Here is a 14,812-nt window from a genome sequence, read left to right on the forward strand (position 1 = left end):
TTGGAATAAGAACATTTCTAAGTGGTCTTGTATAAACTTTATGAGAAAAACTGTGTATCCTGTGCCATAACAAAGATCTGATCTGTTGCTATTTTGAGTTGGATTTTTAACTGCTGCCCCAGCGAGGAGCTCCTAATGGCACTTTTCCCAAGGAATATTTTGGCATCAGTATGCTCCAGGCTTTGTGGATTATGTACAGAATTAAAAAGTAAACTTCTAAAAAAAAAAAAAAAAAAGAGCTGTATTTAGTTTTAATTTTTTTGTGTTCAATTTCAGTTTAGTTTTAATTAGTTATTAAAGCAGATTTGCTAGTTTAGTACTTCTTCCAGATTGATCAGTCATTCTGTAGCAACAGACTTAACTAGATAATTAATTGTTTTCATCTGCATTATTGTAAATATGTAGTTTTGGAAGGAATTTAGATACTTTTTAAATGTATTCAGTTCCCATGGTAACATTGTAGACAAGACTGAAGACGGGCTGAGATCAGAGCGAGATGACAGACAACACAGTGTGTGAGTGACATGTTGCCGTGTTTCAGGTGGTGGGTCGCTGTCTGTGGCCCATGTTAGCGGAGGCAGCGTGGAGCTTGTGCCGCCGCTCAGGGTGACCGACTCTCACGTGGTGGTGGACGTTACTGGCCTGTCCCAGTGTGGCCTGGTGAGATGTTTCAACCCCTCCCTCACCATTCATGATTCTATACTTTACTTAAGCTCTATTCAGCTCCTGATGGGTTTATGATCTATGATCTAGATATGTGATCTATATGGATGGAAAACATTTGTCTGTCTGCCGGCCAGGTCCACTCTCCGACTTTGTGAAAGGGGGATTTTAACAACACACACACGTTTGTTAAATCGACTGACATCTCGTGAGATGAGATTAGGAGTGTTGGGGTTTCATTAGATGAGCACCACACTACCCCCCACCTTAGACTCCCCCGTTTAGTTGCTACCTTTTGATGTTCCCTGTAGTTTTAATAAATAGCCTTTGGTCCTAGTATTCAGTGTCCGTCGGCATAACGAGTACAAAACACCCACTTTATACAAGTTAAATACAGCTCTTTATTTCTATTTCTATTTCTCGCTGTATTTAACTTGTATAGAGACATAGAGAACATGTGGGACAAGAGGCCTTTCCTGGTCTAGCGCTGGCAGCCCATGTTCAAAGACGGCACGCTTTCTTTTGAAGGCTTCACTAAAGGCACGACTTCCTTTGATAAGCGGGTCTGCAACACCTTCCTTTGACCTTTCGCCTTTGTATGGCGAGACAGTCTCGCCGACGCCACTGGACGCCACGGGGGAGGATGGGTGGGTAGACCCCATGGGGGTGGGGCCGTTTCCTCTACTCACAGTTGAGAACGGCAGTTTGGTAGACGGGGCTGTGACTGACACCTTCTTCACCAGACAGTCTGAGCTGGACGTGGCGGTACCCAGGAAGACTTCTTCCCACTTCCTTTGAAAGTGCCTCCGACTGCGACGCAGCATCGCATCCCGCACCCAGTCGGCCTGGGCTGAGGGCGGAACGTTCCGCTCGGATTTGCCCTTTGAACCTTCTCCCTTGGGTGCAGAGAAGGGTTCGGCAACTGCGCCAGACAGGACGGCAGTGGGGTTGTCTGCTCCACTCACCCCAGACCTGGCAGACACCAGAGAGGGCAGGCTAGTCTTGGTCATTAACAATGGTGGTTTGGTAGCTGGAGCTGTGTCAGATGAGATGGTGACTGACGCCCTGTTCACCAGAGAGTCTGAGGGGGAAGTGGCCGTCCCCAGGAGGTCCCTTGTGCCCTTGTGTGTAGGGAAAGGTTTGCGGACGCTGTCAGACATCACAGGGGAGCCTCGACCCGTCTTAGACACCAGGTCTTCTTCATCGTCCCCCGGATCCCAGGAGACAGAATCTGGATCGTCTGGTCCTTGACAGTCAGGGAGACTCGCCATGACGCTGTCCAGCTGGGCACTTAAGAGATAGAATAAAGTAAAATAAACTAAAATGACTTGATGACTTCAATACACTTATATGTATTATCGAAATGCATCATGCCACACATTATACACATAAACACACACATCTCTGTCTCTCACTCACACACACTGTTATGGATACTGAAAAAATAATTATAAACTTACCAATTAATGTCTTCACGGATTTCATCCTAATTTATAAAGGAAATACCAGATGGATATTGAGGTCATTAGGCTTCACAAAGACAGAGCAACTTCTGTAATCGTTTGATTTCTGAATTATTACAAGTACAATGAAACTTTGATTACCAACCTTAGTGTTTCCTTGGCTATTTCTCCATTGACCTAGCCAGGACACTATCAGGACCAAGGAGAGACCAATCAAAACTCCCCAGCAGAGGAGTGTCCCATCAAGATCTATGAACGGAGGTGGCTCATTCTGGAGCGTCGCCTCAGCAGGACCTTGGCTGCTTGAAATTAGAACCCCCATTAGGGTTCTAAAAAGAGAACTCACGAGCATATTGGTAAAGCTACATGTTTAGCAACATGCCAATCTCATCGCAAACACCGTACTGACGCTTGTCCACTTGTTACAGCTTTATATACCTTGCGGTTACATGTACGTCATACGAACACCCGTGATGTCACAGACCGGATAGGACAGTGACGTGACGGAGATCCAGGCAGCCAACTAATTGAAATATATGTTGGGCTAGATTGTAATAGATTTACGCTATTTTCTTTTAGTCTATTACAATAAATAGCAGGGCTGGACTGGCCATGTGGCGTACCGGGCAAATGCCCGGTGGGCCGGACCTACTTGTGGGCCGATCTAAAAAAAAAAAAAAAATTTTTTCTTTGGGGGCTAACGAACGGCCCATAGAGCAGGGACAGCGGCCCATTGGTCCATTTTCTATACTGACACTGGGCTGGCCCAATCATATGTAGGCCCCACCCCTCCCTCTGTTAGTTTCAGGTGTCATTTGCGTGGGCCGTTAGAGAGCCAAAAGTCAGTGGATGGAGAAAGATGGATAAGGACAAGTATAGTAAACCAAAGCGCAAGGGGGGCGCAGAGAAATTACGAGCTAAAAAGATTAAAAGTATTGAGGCGGATGCTGCAACATGTGCAAAAATTACTGATATGTTTGCGCCAGGGGCTGCTTCAACGTCTACAGCCTCAGCCGACGTTGTGCAGCAACACCATGTTGAACACGAACTTGAAGGAGAGGTGGCTGGTGGCCATGGTGGCCGAGAGCAGGACAGGGAAGCCGAGGAGGGACAGAGACATGACAGGGCTGAGGAGGGACAGAGACATGACAGGGCCGAGGAAGGACAGAGACATGACAGGGCCGAGGAGGGACAGAGTGAGCAGGAGGAGTGTGCAGTTGAAACGGTAAGGAAATATAGCTGAAAGCTAAAAAAGCTATAGCTAAATATGAATATGGGTGACGGCTATCTGCTGGCTAGCGCCAGCTAGCATTAGCTAGGTACAGCTAGCTAGCATTATCTAGCTACCCACCTCCCTGCCAAGCAAATCGGGTCGTAGCTAGCTACGTTTGAGCTAGCTAGCGTTAACACTGTTTGTCTAGGCCAGCCAGATAACGTCAGTACTAGTAGTGCTAACGTTAGCACGTAAGCTTGGCAATTAGCACTAGCGCTATTACTAACGTTATCTATTCTGGCCTAGCCTAGCAGTGTTGCTGCTGCTGGGCTACTTCACGTTATATCTTCGAAGAAAAAGAGGAGCAGGCTAACGCTGTGTGTGGCCATGGTCCACAATTAACCCTAGCCATTTACTAGCCAATGGCTAGCTGCTAAAAATCTATTGGTAATGGATAATTTACCAGCCAGTTGACTGGTAAGCCTAGCTCCTTTCAGGACTGTTACTAAGGGGCTAGGTTAAAAAAGTCATTCTCAACACTGAAATATATCAAAAGCAGACTGAGGAGCAGCTGTCTGCCAGCAAATTGGAAGCCTTCATGTTGATGGCCACTGAAAAAGACGTTCTTGTTGCTTTGGACACAGACACTGTCATTGACAAAGTGTCAGAGAAGAGTGAGCTACTGAGGAAACTCATAGTAAGTTGATATGAAATTGTTGTTATTATTATAAAATTATTCATAATAATGTAGCAGCTTTTTAGACTGAAGATGGTGTGATCATGTGACTCATTATTACCCCCCCTCCCCTGTCTCTCAAACGATGCCCGGCCCTAACTTGTGTGGTTCATTGTCCATTGTTGATGAGGGTATTCAGAGGGCCATGCAGCCTTTTCCACTAAGTAAGTATACAATACATGCAACTATGTTTTTATATTTTCTAGAATCTGTCATTTAATCATTTATAATTTAAAAATGATCATTGATCATGTCTCATCTCTCTCTCACTCCCCCCCCCCCTCTCTCTCTGTCAGGATATTATTGTTGAGGGTATCCAGAGGGTCATGCAGCCTTTTCCAGTAAAGATAAAGGTATTATGATCATGTAATTACCAGTACTGTGATCAACTCAATCAATTATAATGTCTCAGTCTCACCTTTCTCTCTGTCTCCCCTTTTCTCCCTCTCTCTCTATCAAAGGTTGCCCTCATTTGTTTGAAAAGAAGCACTTTGCTTTTAACTGGAGTGGACTTCACAGGCATCCTTTTTTATGTAAGTAGTGAGTTTACAATCTAAGCAACTGCTTACATTTTCTAGAAGATATTGTTACTATCTGAATCTATAGTTTATCTCACTTATCGTGCCTCATCTCTCTTCCTCCCTCTTTCTCACTCAGGATGCAATTGTTGATGAGGGTATTCAGAGGTCCATGCAGCCTTTTTCCAGTAAATAAGTATACAATTCATGCAACTGATCATCTGAATCTGTCATTTAATCATGTATGACTTATCATTGATCATGTCTCATCTCCCCTCTCTCTCTCTCTCCCCCCCCCCTCTCTCTCTATCTCTCTCTTTCTCTCTCTCTCTCTCTCTCTCTCTCTCAGGAGATGCCATTATTGTTGAGGGTATCCAGAGGGCCATGCAGCCTTTATTACTAAGTAAGTATCAAATACATGCAACTATCTCTCTACATTGTTCTCAATTGAAGATACTGGACCAGTACTGTGATCATTTAACTCCATCAATTATCATTCTCACCTTTCTCTCTTTGTCTCTCCCTCTCACTCTTTTAAAGGTTGCCTTGTTTGAGGAGATCTTTTCAGCCCAGTGGAGTTCACAGGCAACATTTTGAGTTACTTGTATACTTTGTACATATATTTCTATACTTACATTTGAATAATAATAATTTAATAAATAATTTGAAATTATACTTTGACTTCTATCAGAGCTTTTTCTTTGACAATTTCTTGTACTTGTACTGTAACTGTTACTTGAGTATGGAGATTGTGTACTCCACGGCCACGTCTGACCACCAGGGAGTCAAGAGTGAGTGAGTGCACTCGTCCATTTGCACTGGTACACTTGTCCACGGAACTTACTCATCTTTGTAGTGGTTTGGGGAAATAGTACGGTGGTATTGCATATTTAAAAGGGCCGCAAGGATTTCGTACTGGTGGGTGGTGTCCGGCCGATTGTGGTGGGCCGGTCTGGGCCAAAAATGCCAGGGCCTATTTTTTGTCCCAGTCCAGCCCTGCCTACGAGTAGCCTTCAAAATAACAAAACGCCCTTGAATATGAATGATTCATAGAGAGCGATGACCCTTATTTAATATCACCAATAATGCCTATCCATCTCTATCGAAAACGTGGACAATACACGACTGGATTTAACGGACTGATTATCCGATCAGCCTTTTAAGCGCTCCTATTTAATTCTGAATGTGGGAGTGTATTAATTATAAGGGGTATCGTTGGGTCTTAAGCAAAAAGAAGCTTAAATCTATTTAAATCTAGCCCTGCATTTATTTCAATTAGCTGGCCGCCTGGACTATAGCCGTCACGTCACAGTGTTCTATCCGTGACATCACGGGCACTACTGCGTCACATCACGCACACGTCACAGCGGCAAGGTATATATCTTGCTGTAACGAGTGGACAAGCCTCAGTGCGATGTTTGCGATGAGAAGAGCATGTTGTTAAAAATGTGGCTTTGACAATATGTTTGTTAGTGGAGTAAACGAAGTGTTTAGAGTCATAGTGCCATGTGGTGGATATGGATACCCACGTCCTGAGCCCACGCCCGATCAGATCCCGTTCCTGTTGATTGACAACACACTCCTCTGCTGTGGACTTTTAATCGCTCTCTCGAGCGTGATCGTGCCTTGGCTATTCGATCAATGGAGAGATCGCCGTGGAAACATTAAGGTTGGTAATCAAAGTTTCATTGTACTTTAATCATTTACAATTCAAACAATTACAGAAGCTGCTCTGTCTTTGTGAAACCTTAATGACCTCAACATCCATCTTGTATTTCCTTTATGAATTAGGATGGAAACCGTAAAGACATTCATCTGTAAGTTCAGAATGTTTTTTCAGTGTATCCAACAGTGTGTGTGTGTGTTTGTTTGTGTGAGATGTGTGTGTTTATGTGTAAAATGTGTGGTATGATGCATTTTAATTGTACAAGTGTACTGAAATCATCAAAAGTCATTTTAGTTTTTTGTATTTTATTGTACCTCAAAAGGGCCAAGCTGATAGCCCAGTGCGAAAGCTTCCTTTCTCGTTTGGATGCACATATGAAGATACGTGCACATGCGAGCCATTGTGACTGTTCAGGACAAGACGATTCACATTCTGACTCCTATGATCCGGGGGGCTGTGGACAAGACCCGGCGTCTGAGACGAGTAGAGGCTCCGCCCCCGTGCCACCTGGCCGCGTCGCCGAGCCCTTCCCGACACACGAGGGCGAAAGTTCAAATGGCGAATCTGACACACCACCGTCTGTCACCAGTCCATCTGACACAGACCTGTCTGTCAGCTGTCCATCTGTCAGAACACCACTCTCCATGAGAAGGACCAGTAGAGCAGATAGCCCCACTAGCGCCTTTTCCACCCCAATGGCGTCAAGTTGTGTGGTGGTTAAGGGACAATCTCACCCGGACGTTCCACGATCACCCGAGCCCCACTGGAGACGAGATCTGGAGCTCTCTCAGCGTCGGAGGCTCATTCGTAAGAGTTGGGAAGAAGTCACTCAAGGGGCGACTTCCACTTCCCCATCTGTCAGAACACCACTCTCCGTGACCAGGACCAGTAGAGCAGATAGCCCCACTAGCGCCTTTTCCACCCCCATGGCGTCTAGTGATGTGCTGGTAAAGGGACAATCCGAGCCGGACGTTCCACAATCACCACCACCACCACCACCTCCACCACCACCACCTCCACCACGACGACCACCAACACCACCTCCACCACCTCCACCACCACCCAAGAGCTATAAGAGGCTCATTCGGAAGAGTTGGGAAGAAGTCACTCAAGGGGCGACCACTTCCACTTCGCACTCTCTGAGAGACAGCCCCACTAGCCCATCCATCCCCGTGGCATCTAGTGGTGTGGCGCTAAAAGGACGATCGCCCAAGCCCCATTTGAGGCAAGGTCCGGAGCTCTCTCTGGGTGAGCAACTCTGTCGTGAGTTGTTGGAAAAAGTACATCGGATCGAATGATGACGTTCAAGACACAATACACAACAAATAACCCCACGATGAACCCCGACCAACCCCGATTGGGGTTACTTGTTATGTCTTGTGCTTGTATTGATTTCATTCGTGAATAAAGTCTCTGAACATTTTCTGCCTGTGTTTGGGTTCTATCTCCACTGTATACTGATGCATGTTAATCAGTGCCCATCCCACGGCTATGCTCAGTGAGCTGCCTGGACTAAGAGACTTTGTGGAATAAAATGTGTAATAAAAATCAAATTCAAATTAAAGCCGCCGTAGGTAGTTAGGTGGCTAGGTAGGTAGGTAGTTAGAGAGGTAGTTAGGTGAATAGGTTGGTAGGTAGTTAGAGAGGTAGTTAGGTGGATAGGTTGGTAGGTAGGTAGGTAGTTAGAGAGGTAGTTAGGTGGATAGGTAGGTAGGTAGTTAGGTGGATAGGTAGGTAGGTAGTTAGAGAGGTAGTTAGGTGGATAGGTAGGTAGGTAGTTAGAGAGGTAGTTAGGTGGATAGGTTGGTAGGTAGTTAGGTGGATAGGTTGGTAGGTAGTTAGAGAGGTAGTTAGGTGGATAGGTAGGTAGGTAGTTAGAGAGGTAGTTAGGTGGATAGGTTGGTAGGTAGGTAGTTAGAGAGGTAGTTAGGTGGATAGGTTGGTAGGTAGGTAGGTAGGTAGTTAGAGAGGTAGTTAGGTGGATAGGTTGGTAGGTAGGTAGGTAGTTAGAGAGGTAGTTAGGTGGATAGGTAGGTCGGTAAAGAGGTAGATAGGTAGATGGGTAGGTAGGTAGCTAGGTGGGTAGCTAGGTGGGTAGGTAGGTAGGTGGGTAGGAAAATAGGTAGGTAGATGGGTAGGTAGGTAGGTGGGTAGGAAAATAGGTAGGTAGATGGGTAGGTAGGTAGGTGGGTAGAAAGGTAGCTAGGTAGATAGTTGGGTAGGTAGGAGGGTGGGTAGCTAAGTAGGGGGGTGGGTAGGTAGGTAGATGGTTAGGTAGGTAGATAGGTACTGAAGATGGGTAGGTAGGTAGATAGGTGACTAGGTAGGTAGGTAGATGGATAGGTAGGTAGGTAGGTAGGTAGATACTTTAGATGGGTAGGTAGGTAGGTAGATGACTAGGTAGGTAGGTAGATGGGTTGGTAGGTAGAAGTGTAACTGGGATGTAAATATGGTATAAACATTGATCAAATAGAAGTGAATGTATGTAGATATGTGTATGAGCATAGACTTGAATATGAAACAAGAATTCCTGTGGAAATTAAATTCATTGAAAAATTGAAAATCTGGTGTCCAATTGTAGGCTACCTTTTGTAAACCTGTGTGGATGGAGCTGTATCAGTCTATAGGCCTATTGAATGAGTAACTTCTATAGTGTTTGTGCAGATTTAATCGTCATAAAGATAACATAAAAAGACTGAGATCTTGATAGTCGGAGTTCCTGGTGATTTATTATTTAGTAAACACAAGTGTCAACATGAAAAAGTCAGTGCATGAACCTGACAGCTAACAGTGCAGCACAGGTTTGCGCAATCAACGTGACAGTCCAAAATGGCGGCAGCTCAAAGGCGGGTCCCCTCTTGGCATTCCATGCTCTCTGCTCACCCCAGGACACCACGTGAGCGTCACACGCCAATCAGAAAGCATCCTCCATCTCCATCTCACCAATCACAGATGAGATATCTTAACGTAGCGAAACAGCTGGCGCACAAACACACCGTTATATTAGGCGGAGGTGAGTCGTCTGGCTACTAAAATACAGGACTTAAATAATAATTTTGCGTATACATCTTGACTTTAAGCGACACAGTTGCAGGTGAATGTCTATATTTCATCACCATATTGGCATAACAGCCCAAATACCATTTGACTATGCAACCGTTAGCTATCGATGCTATCTAGTTAAACTGTCTTTACTGTTGCCGTGGTCACAGTAATTGCCAGCTGTACATTGCAGTAACTATTTTCATGTCACACGGAGTCAGATCATATCATGGGAATGTCATAGTGAATACTTGGCAGGTCGCTTGTGAGGGAGGAGACATTTCTTCATGTCAGACCCGCCAACCAGCTAAACTGTAGTGATTTTGTCACCACACACACAGGTACACACACACACACACACACACACAGGTACACACACACACACACACACACAGGTACACACACACACACACACAGGTACAGATGTGGTGACGTTAGCCCGTTCTGCTGTCACCTGTGCTCTAGACTCCGCCCCCATAACGTCTAGTACCCTCCTCCTTCACTCAGCTGCCAATCAGCTGCTCAAGGTGTCTTTGATTTGACTCACAGGTCGGCACTTATGGGACCGGCCTATTTGTCTAAAAGGCAGCGGGTAATATACATCACGTGCACCCCAAGTGTGTGAAACTTGACCCTAGTACTGTCCAACAGTATCTGACCCGGGCTTGCTTGCTAGCTAGCGCTGCTCCTGGCCTGACCCACCATGGAGGACAGCGGCTTCGTCCTCATCCACGACCGGAACATCTCCCACGCCGCCCTCTCCTCTGCGCCGCCCGCCATGTCCATCGACAAGCTCTTCCCGGCGCTGCTCGAGTGCTTTGGCATCGTCCTGTGCGGCTACGTGGCCGGGCGCGCTGACATCATCACCGAGGGACAGGCCATGGGACTGGGCGGCTTCGTGTCCCGTTTCGCGCTGCCCGCGATGCTCTTCAAGAACATGGTGCTGCTGGACTTCGGGGACGTGATATGGCCGTTCCTCTGGAGCGTGCTGGTGGCCAAGGTGGCGGTGTTCGCGCTGGTGTGCGTCCTCACCCTCGTGGCGGCCGGGCCGGAGAGACGCTACAGCAAGGCGGGGCTCTACGCCATCTTCGCCACGCAGAGCAACGATTTTGCCCTGGGGTACCCCATAGGTGAGGTGAATACCCCTAGATACCCCCATAGGTGAGGTGAATACCCCTAGATACCCCCATAGGTGAGGTGAATACCCCTAGATACCCCCATAGGTGAGGTCAATACCCCTAGACACCCCCATAGGTGTATCTCACTCAGGGTCTTAATTGTGGTGTCTGTGGCGTGGATAGTGGCGTGGAGGCGAGACTCCGCCCCCTCGGGTCAGAGCCGGTTGTGGACAGTGTAGGCCGCACCGGGTTACCCACCTGCCTTCACCAGTGAGGACCGTGTGTCTCTAGCCACCTCAGAGGCTGTGTTGTGAGGTTAGTGGCGTGGATAGTGGCGTGATGGCGAGACTCCGCCCCCTCCAGTCAGAGCAGGTCGAGGGCAGTGCACTGACATCCGGGCAGTCTTCATGCACCCAACAGTGAAGACCGTGTGTCTGTAGCTCACTCAGGGGCTGAGATGTGGGAACAGTGGCGTGGATAGTGGCGTGGTGACGAGAGTCCGCCCCCTCGGGTCAGAGCCGGTCGAGGACAGTGTACTGCTCCCCGGGCCACCCACATGCACCCAACCGTGAAAACGGCATCTTTAGTCAAGTCAGGGTCTGAGATGTGGGGACGGTGGCGTGGATAGTAGCGTGGTGGCGAGACTCCGCCCCCTCAGGTCAGAGGTTGTGGGGGGCAGGTCAGTGATGGCCAGGCCATCCCCAGGCACCCCTCATTGGAGACCATGTGTCTATAGCCCACTCCGGGGCCGAGCAGTAGCTGTGGAGGTGTTGTATGGAAGTTGAGGTTAGAAGCAGTAGCAGGGAAAAGCAGTACGTGTTTGTTATAAGTACTGCTAGTACTACACTCAAAAATAGATTAGACCACTCATCATAACTCATAGTTTTATTGAGTTCAATAGCTGAAAGAGGAGAAAATATATTAATATGAGTTTACAGCCTGAAAAAGTGTCATTCTGAATATTTCTTTGAATATAAGTAAGGAAGGAAGGAAGGAAGGAAGGAAGGAAGGAAAGAAGGAAGGATGGATGAAAGGAAGGAAGGATGGAAGGAAGGAATATGAATGCTACCACAGTAGTCATAAAAGGATGCCTGTACAGAGAGCCTGCGCGTGTCCCCAAATTCAAATCTCAACTGACACTGAGCATCAAATTCAAATCTCAACTGACACTGAGCATCCTCTCATCCGCTTCAATGTTAAAAAAGGTCCAAAACAAACTTAAATTACATAAAAACTATAAGGAATTTTACAAATCTGTTGAATGTGTTAAATGTGCTAAAGTTCCTGAACATTTTAAACTTTGAAGGAGGTTTCTAGCACAAAAAATGAAGGAGGAGATAGGTTTCAAAGCTGATGAGGGGTTTCAAGGTCTGCCCATAGACTTCCATTGTAAAAGATTGTTGAAAAAAGCTGAATATTTTAAAAAGTATGAAAGTTATTAAAAGTCTGAAAGATATCCCATAAAGACCTTAACAAGCTGAACATTTTGATAGTTGAATGGTTTCTGTAGCTCAAAGTATGAAGGAGTTGAAGGCTGAAGAAGGTTTCAAAACTCCCCCATTGACTTCCATTCAAAAAAACTGTTGAAAAAGTTAAATATTTTAAAAAGTATAAAAGGTATAAAAAATCTGAAAAGATTCCGATAATGTCCTTAACAAGCTGAACATGTTGATACTTGAATGGTTTAAATAGCTCAAAGTATGAAGGAGCTACAGAGCCAAAAAACGTACGGAAGAAGAAGTAATAATAATAATAAAAAACTATAAAGAACTGGATAACTATAGTGTGAATGATCTAAAGCATTCACACTAACTAGGGGCGCGTTTTGGCTTGGGAATCTGTACGACGCTGCTCGCTAATCACACATGATTGACAACAGGTGAAAAGTTCTTGTCTCCTAGCAACTCAGCGCTCCATGGTTTTAAAAAGCGCTCAAAGTGAGCATTCAAAGAGTGAGCGCTCAGCTACTAACGCACCCACTCATGGCCTTCCTGGATGCTTCCTGCTCTAAAAAGGATATCCATCCAGAAGAGGGCCATGACCAAGCTGAAAATCCATCAGATCATATATGAAGCAGAATTCGACTGTAAGTAATTTGAAATATGTTGTGAATGTTCTTCGTGCCGTGCCGGCTTTGTAAGTTACAACATATTGCAATCTAATCTCTTTGTCCGTTTTCTTTTACAGAATCTGGCCCTCTTTTGGATGGACATCCTTTTCTGGTTGGTCATACAGTCTGCAGTCCCTTGTGATGACTCCCAGATCCTCCTTGTGGGGTTCTGTGTTCTGGTATGAATTCCACTGCTTTTCTTGACAAGACAGGCCCACACTCACTGCTCTCATTTCATCCATGCACTACACTGTACCTCTGAAATACTGACTACCACACTTCATCTTTATTTTTGTTCATTTTTTCCATTCATAGTTTAATTATTAATACATTCTCTAAAACTTGCTTTGGGTGTGTCCCTCATTGTTATGACTCTAAAGCGAGCTGGGTCGTAACACATGTGCACACACGCCTTTACATGTTGTATGTCCATGTTCTACAGGAGCCGTGTTATGTTATGTTTGTGCTTATTGTTTAATGATATTTAGTAAAGTAAAGTCAGTTGATGTGACCAGTCTGAATTGAAGATTAAAAAAGAACTTGTTGATTATTTGGTTACTTACTGGTATATTACTATTTTAGATTTTATTTATATTATATGTTAACTTATCTCTATTAACTCGCAAGTTAGCTAATATTAGCAGTACAGATTGTCTCCAGTATGAAATACTGCCATTCCGACAAAATCGTCGGACTGGATATACCTTGCCATTCCGAAGGTTCGCTATTCTGAAAAGCTCTGAAAGGTCGTTATTCCGAAGGTTCGCCATTCCGAAAAAGCTCCAAACGTCGCCTTTCCGAAATCTCAACATCCTATACCAAATTAACAACAAGAACATGCTGCGGTTGTATAATCTCATACAAATCCTGTGTTGAACTGAATGTTTTACCTCATTCTAACATACTGAATGTTAGTTGCAGAATCACTAACCACATTTGTATACAGTATACAAATGTGTATTGTACACATCATGTATCACAGGTTTGCCTGTATCAGTAATATTAATGATGATAACAATAATAATAATAACACAAAGATAATAATCTTATAGAGCTAACAGTATTGAGGCTACAGTTGGTGGTTGGAGCGGTCCGCTTCAGTAGTGCTGATCTCAAGGGGCAGATACCTTTTTAGTTTTTACTTAGTTTAATTAGTAATGATGACTAGATATTTACTGTATCGCCAACCAGTCTCCCTTCATACAAAGCATCTATGAAATCACAACTCAGTCAAACACAAAGATGCACATTTTAATGACACATACAAAAAGATACACATTTTAATGACACATATCAGAACCAATTTACATTAAAATAACAAATCTCAGCAAAATCTCAAATAAAATCTTATGTGAATAAAAAATAAATTAATTGTGTTTTGCCAAACTGGCGTGCAACAACATGTATTTGCAACATGCAGTGATGCAATTGTTCGAGTGGATTTCCTACCAATAAGCAAATTACCTGAAATAGAAGGCTATGATTAAAATAAAATTATACACATTTTAAATGGAAGTCAATGGGCTTTGTAGGAAAGCCCTTATTATCATTATCATTTGGACAGATTATTATTTGCTTCTAGCATTCTCCGTTATTGGTAGCTGTAGCCTACTGACAGTGATTTACCGTTTTCGTCATTGTTGTTCTGTTGCTATAGTAGTTATAATAGTTCTACTATTGTAGCTGATGACAGTTACACTTCGGAGTTTGAGGAGTTAAAGTCTCACAATTGCCTTTGATAACCAGTGTGCGTTATTGCCAGAATGTAAGTTAATCTATTGTTTATTTACTTTACTGTCTGTATGCTAGACGTTAGACCTATGTTAACTACTAACCTAATATGACGATGATGCCTAAAGCTAATGCTAGTTATCAGTCTCATGCTAACGTAGTTCCTCAGAAATGTAGCCTTGCATGGTTGTTTGCTGCTTTAGATTAGACATCGCTGTTTATTATTCCTTGAATGTGTAGCTTGATATTTAGTTAAGCCAGTTTCATGTATGCTATCTTTAGCTACCATAATAGCATCTGTCCTGTTGTGCTGTAATGCTGGCCTATAGTTCAACTTGGTGAGAGTGCCATTCTGTGGAATGATATTGTACTGCACTGATATTAGCCTACTTTGAACCCTTTTGAGTGAGTGTAGGTGTATTAGTAACCTATGTTAGGCCTAGCCATATTATTTAGTAATTATTATTCATATTATTTCTGTTATTTCCTTTTCTGTCTTTAGACCACACACACACATAGACACAACGCAACAATGTCCTGTTCTACTGGAAA

The 14,812-nt window shown here is 44.5% G+C and overlaps 1 protein-coding gene across 1 annotated transcript in view; it reads right to left on the bottom strand.

The window, feature by feature from the left end:
* LOC311327418 (heat shock factor 2-binding protein-like) overlaps positions 1 to 14,812 on the bottom strand; it is a gene marked incomplete at both ends in the record, with an annotated part of 468,623 nt that overhangs the window by 297,944 nt on the left and 155,867 nt on the right. The window lies entirely within an intron of this gene.

The sequence above is a fragment of the Borostomias antarcticus genome (assembly GCF_949987555.1).
Source record: "Borostomias antarcticus genome assembly, chromosome: 32".
NCBI lineage: Eukaryota > Metazoa > Chordata > Actinopteri > Stomiiformes > Stomiidae > Borostomias > Borostomias antarcticus.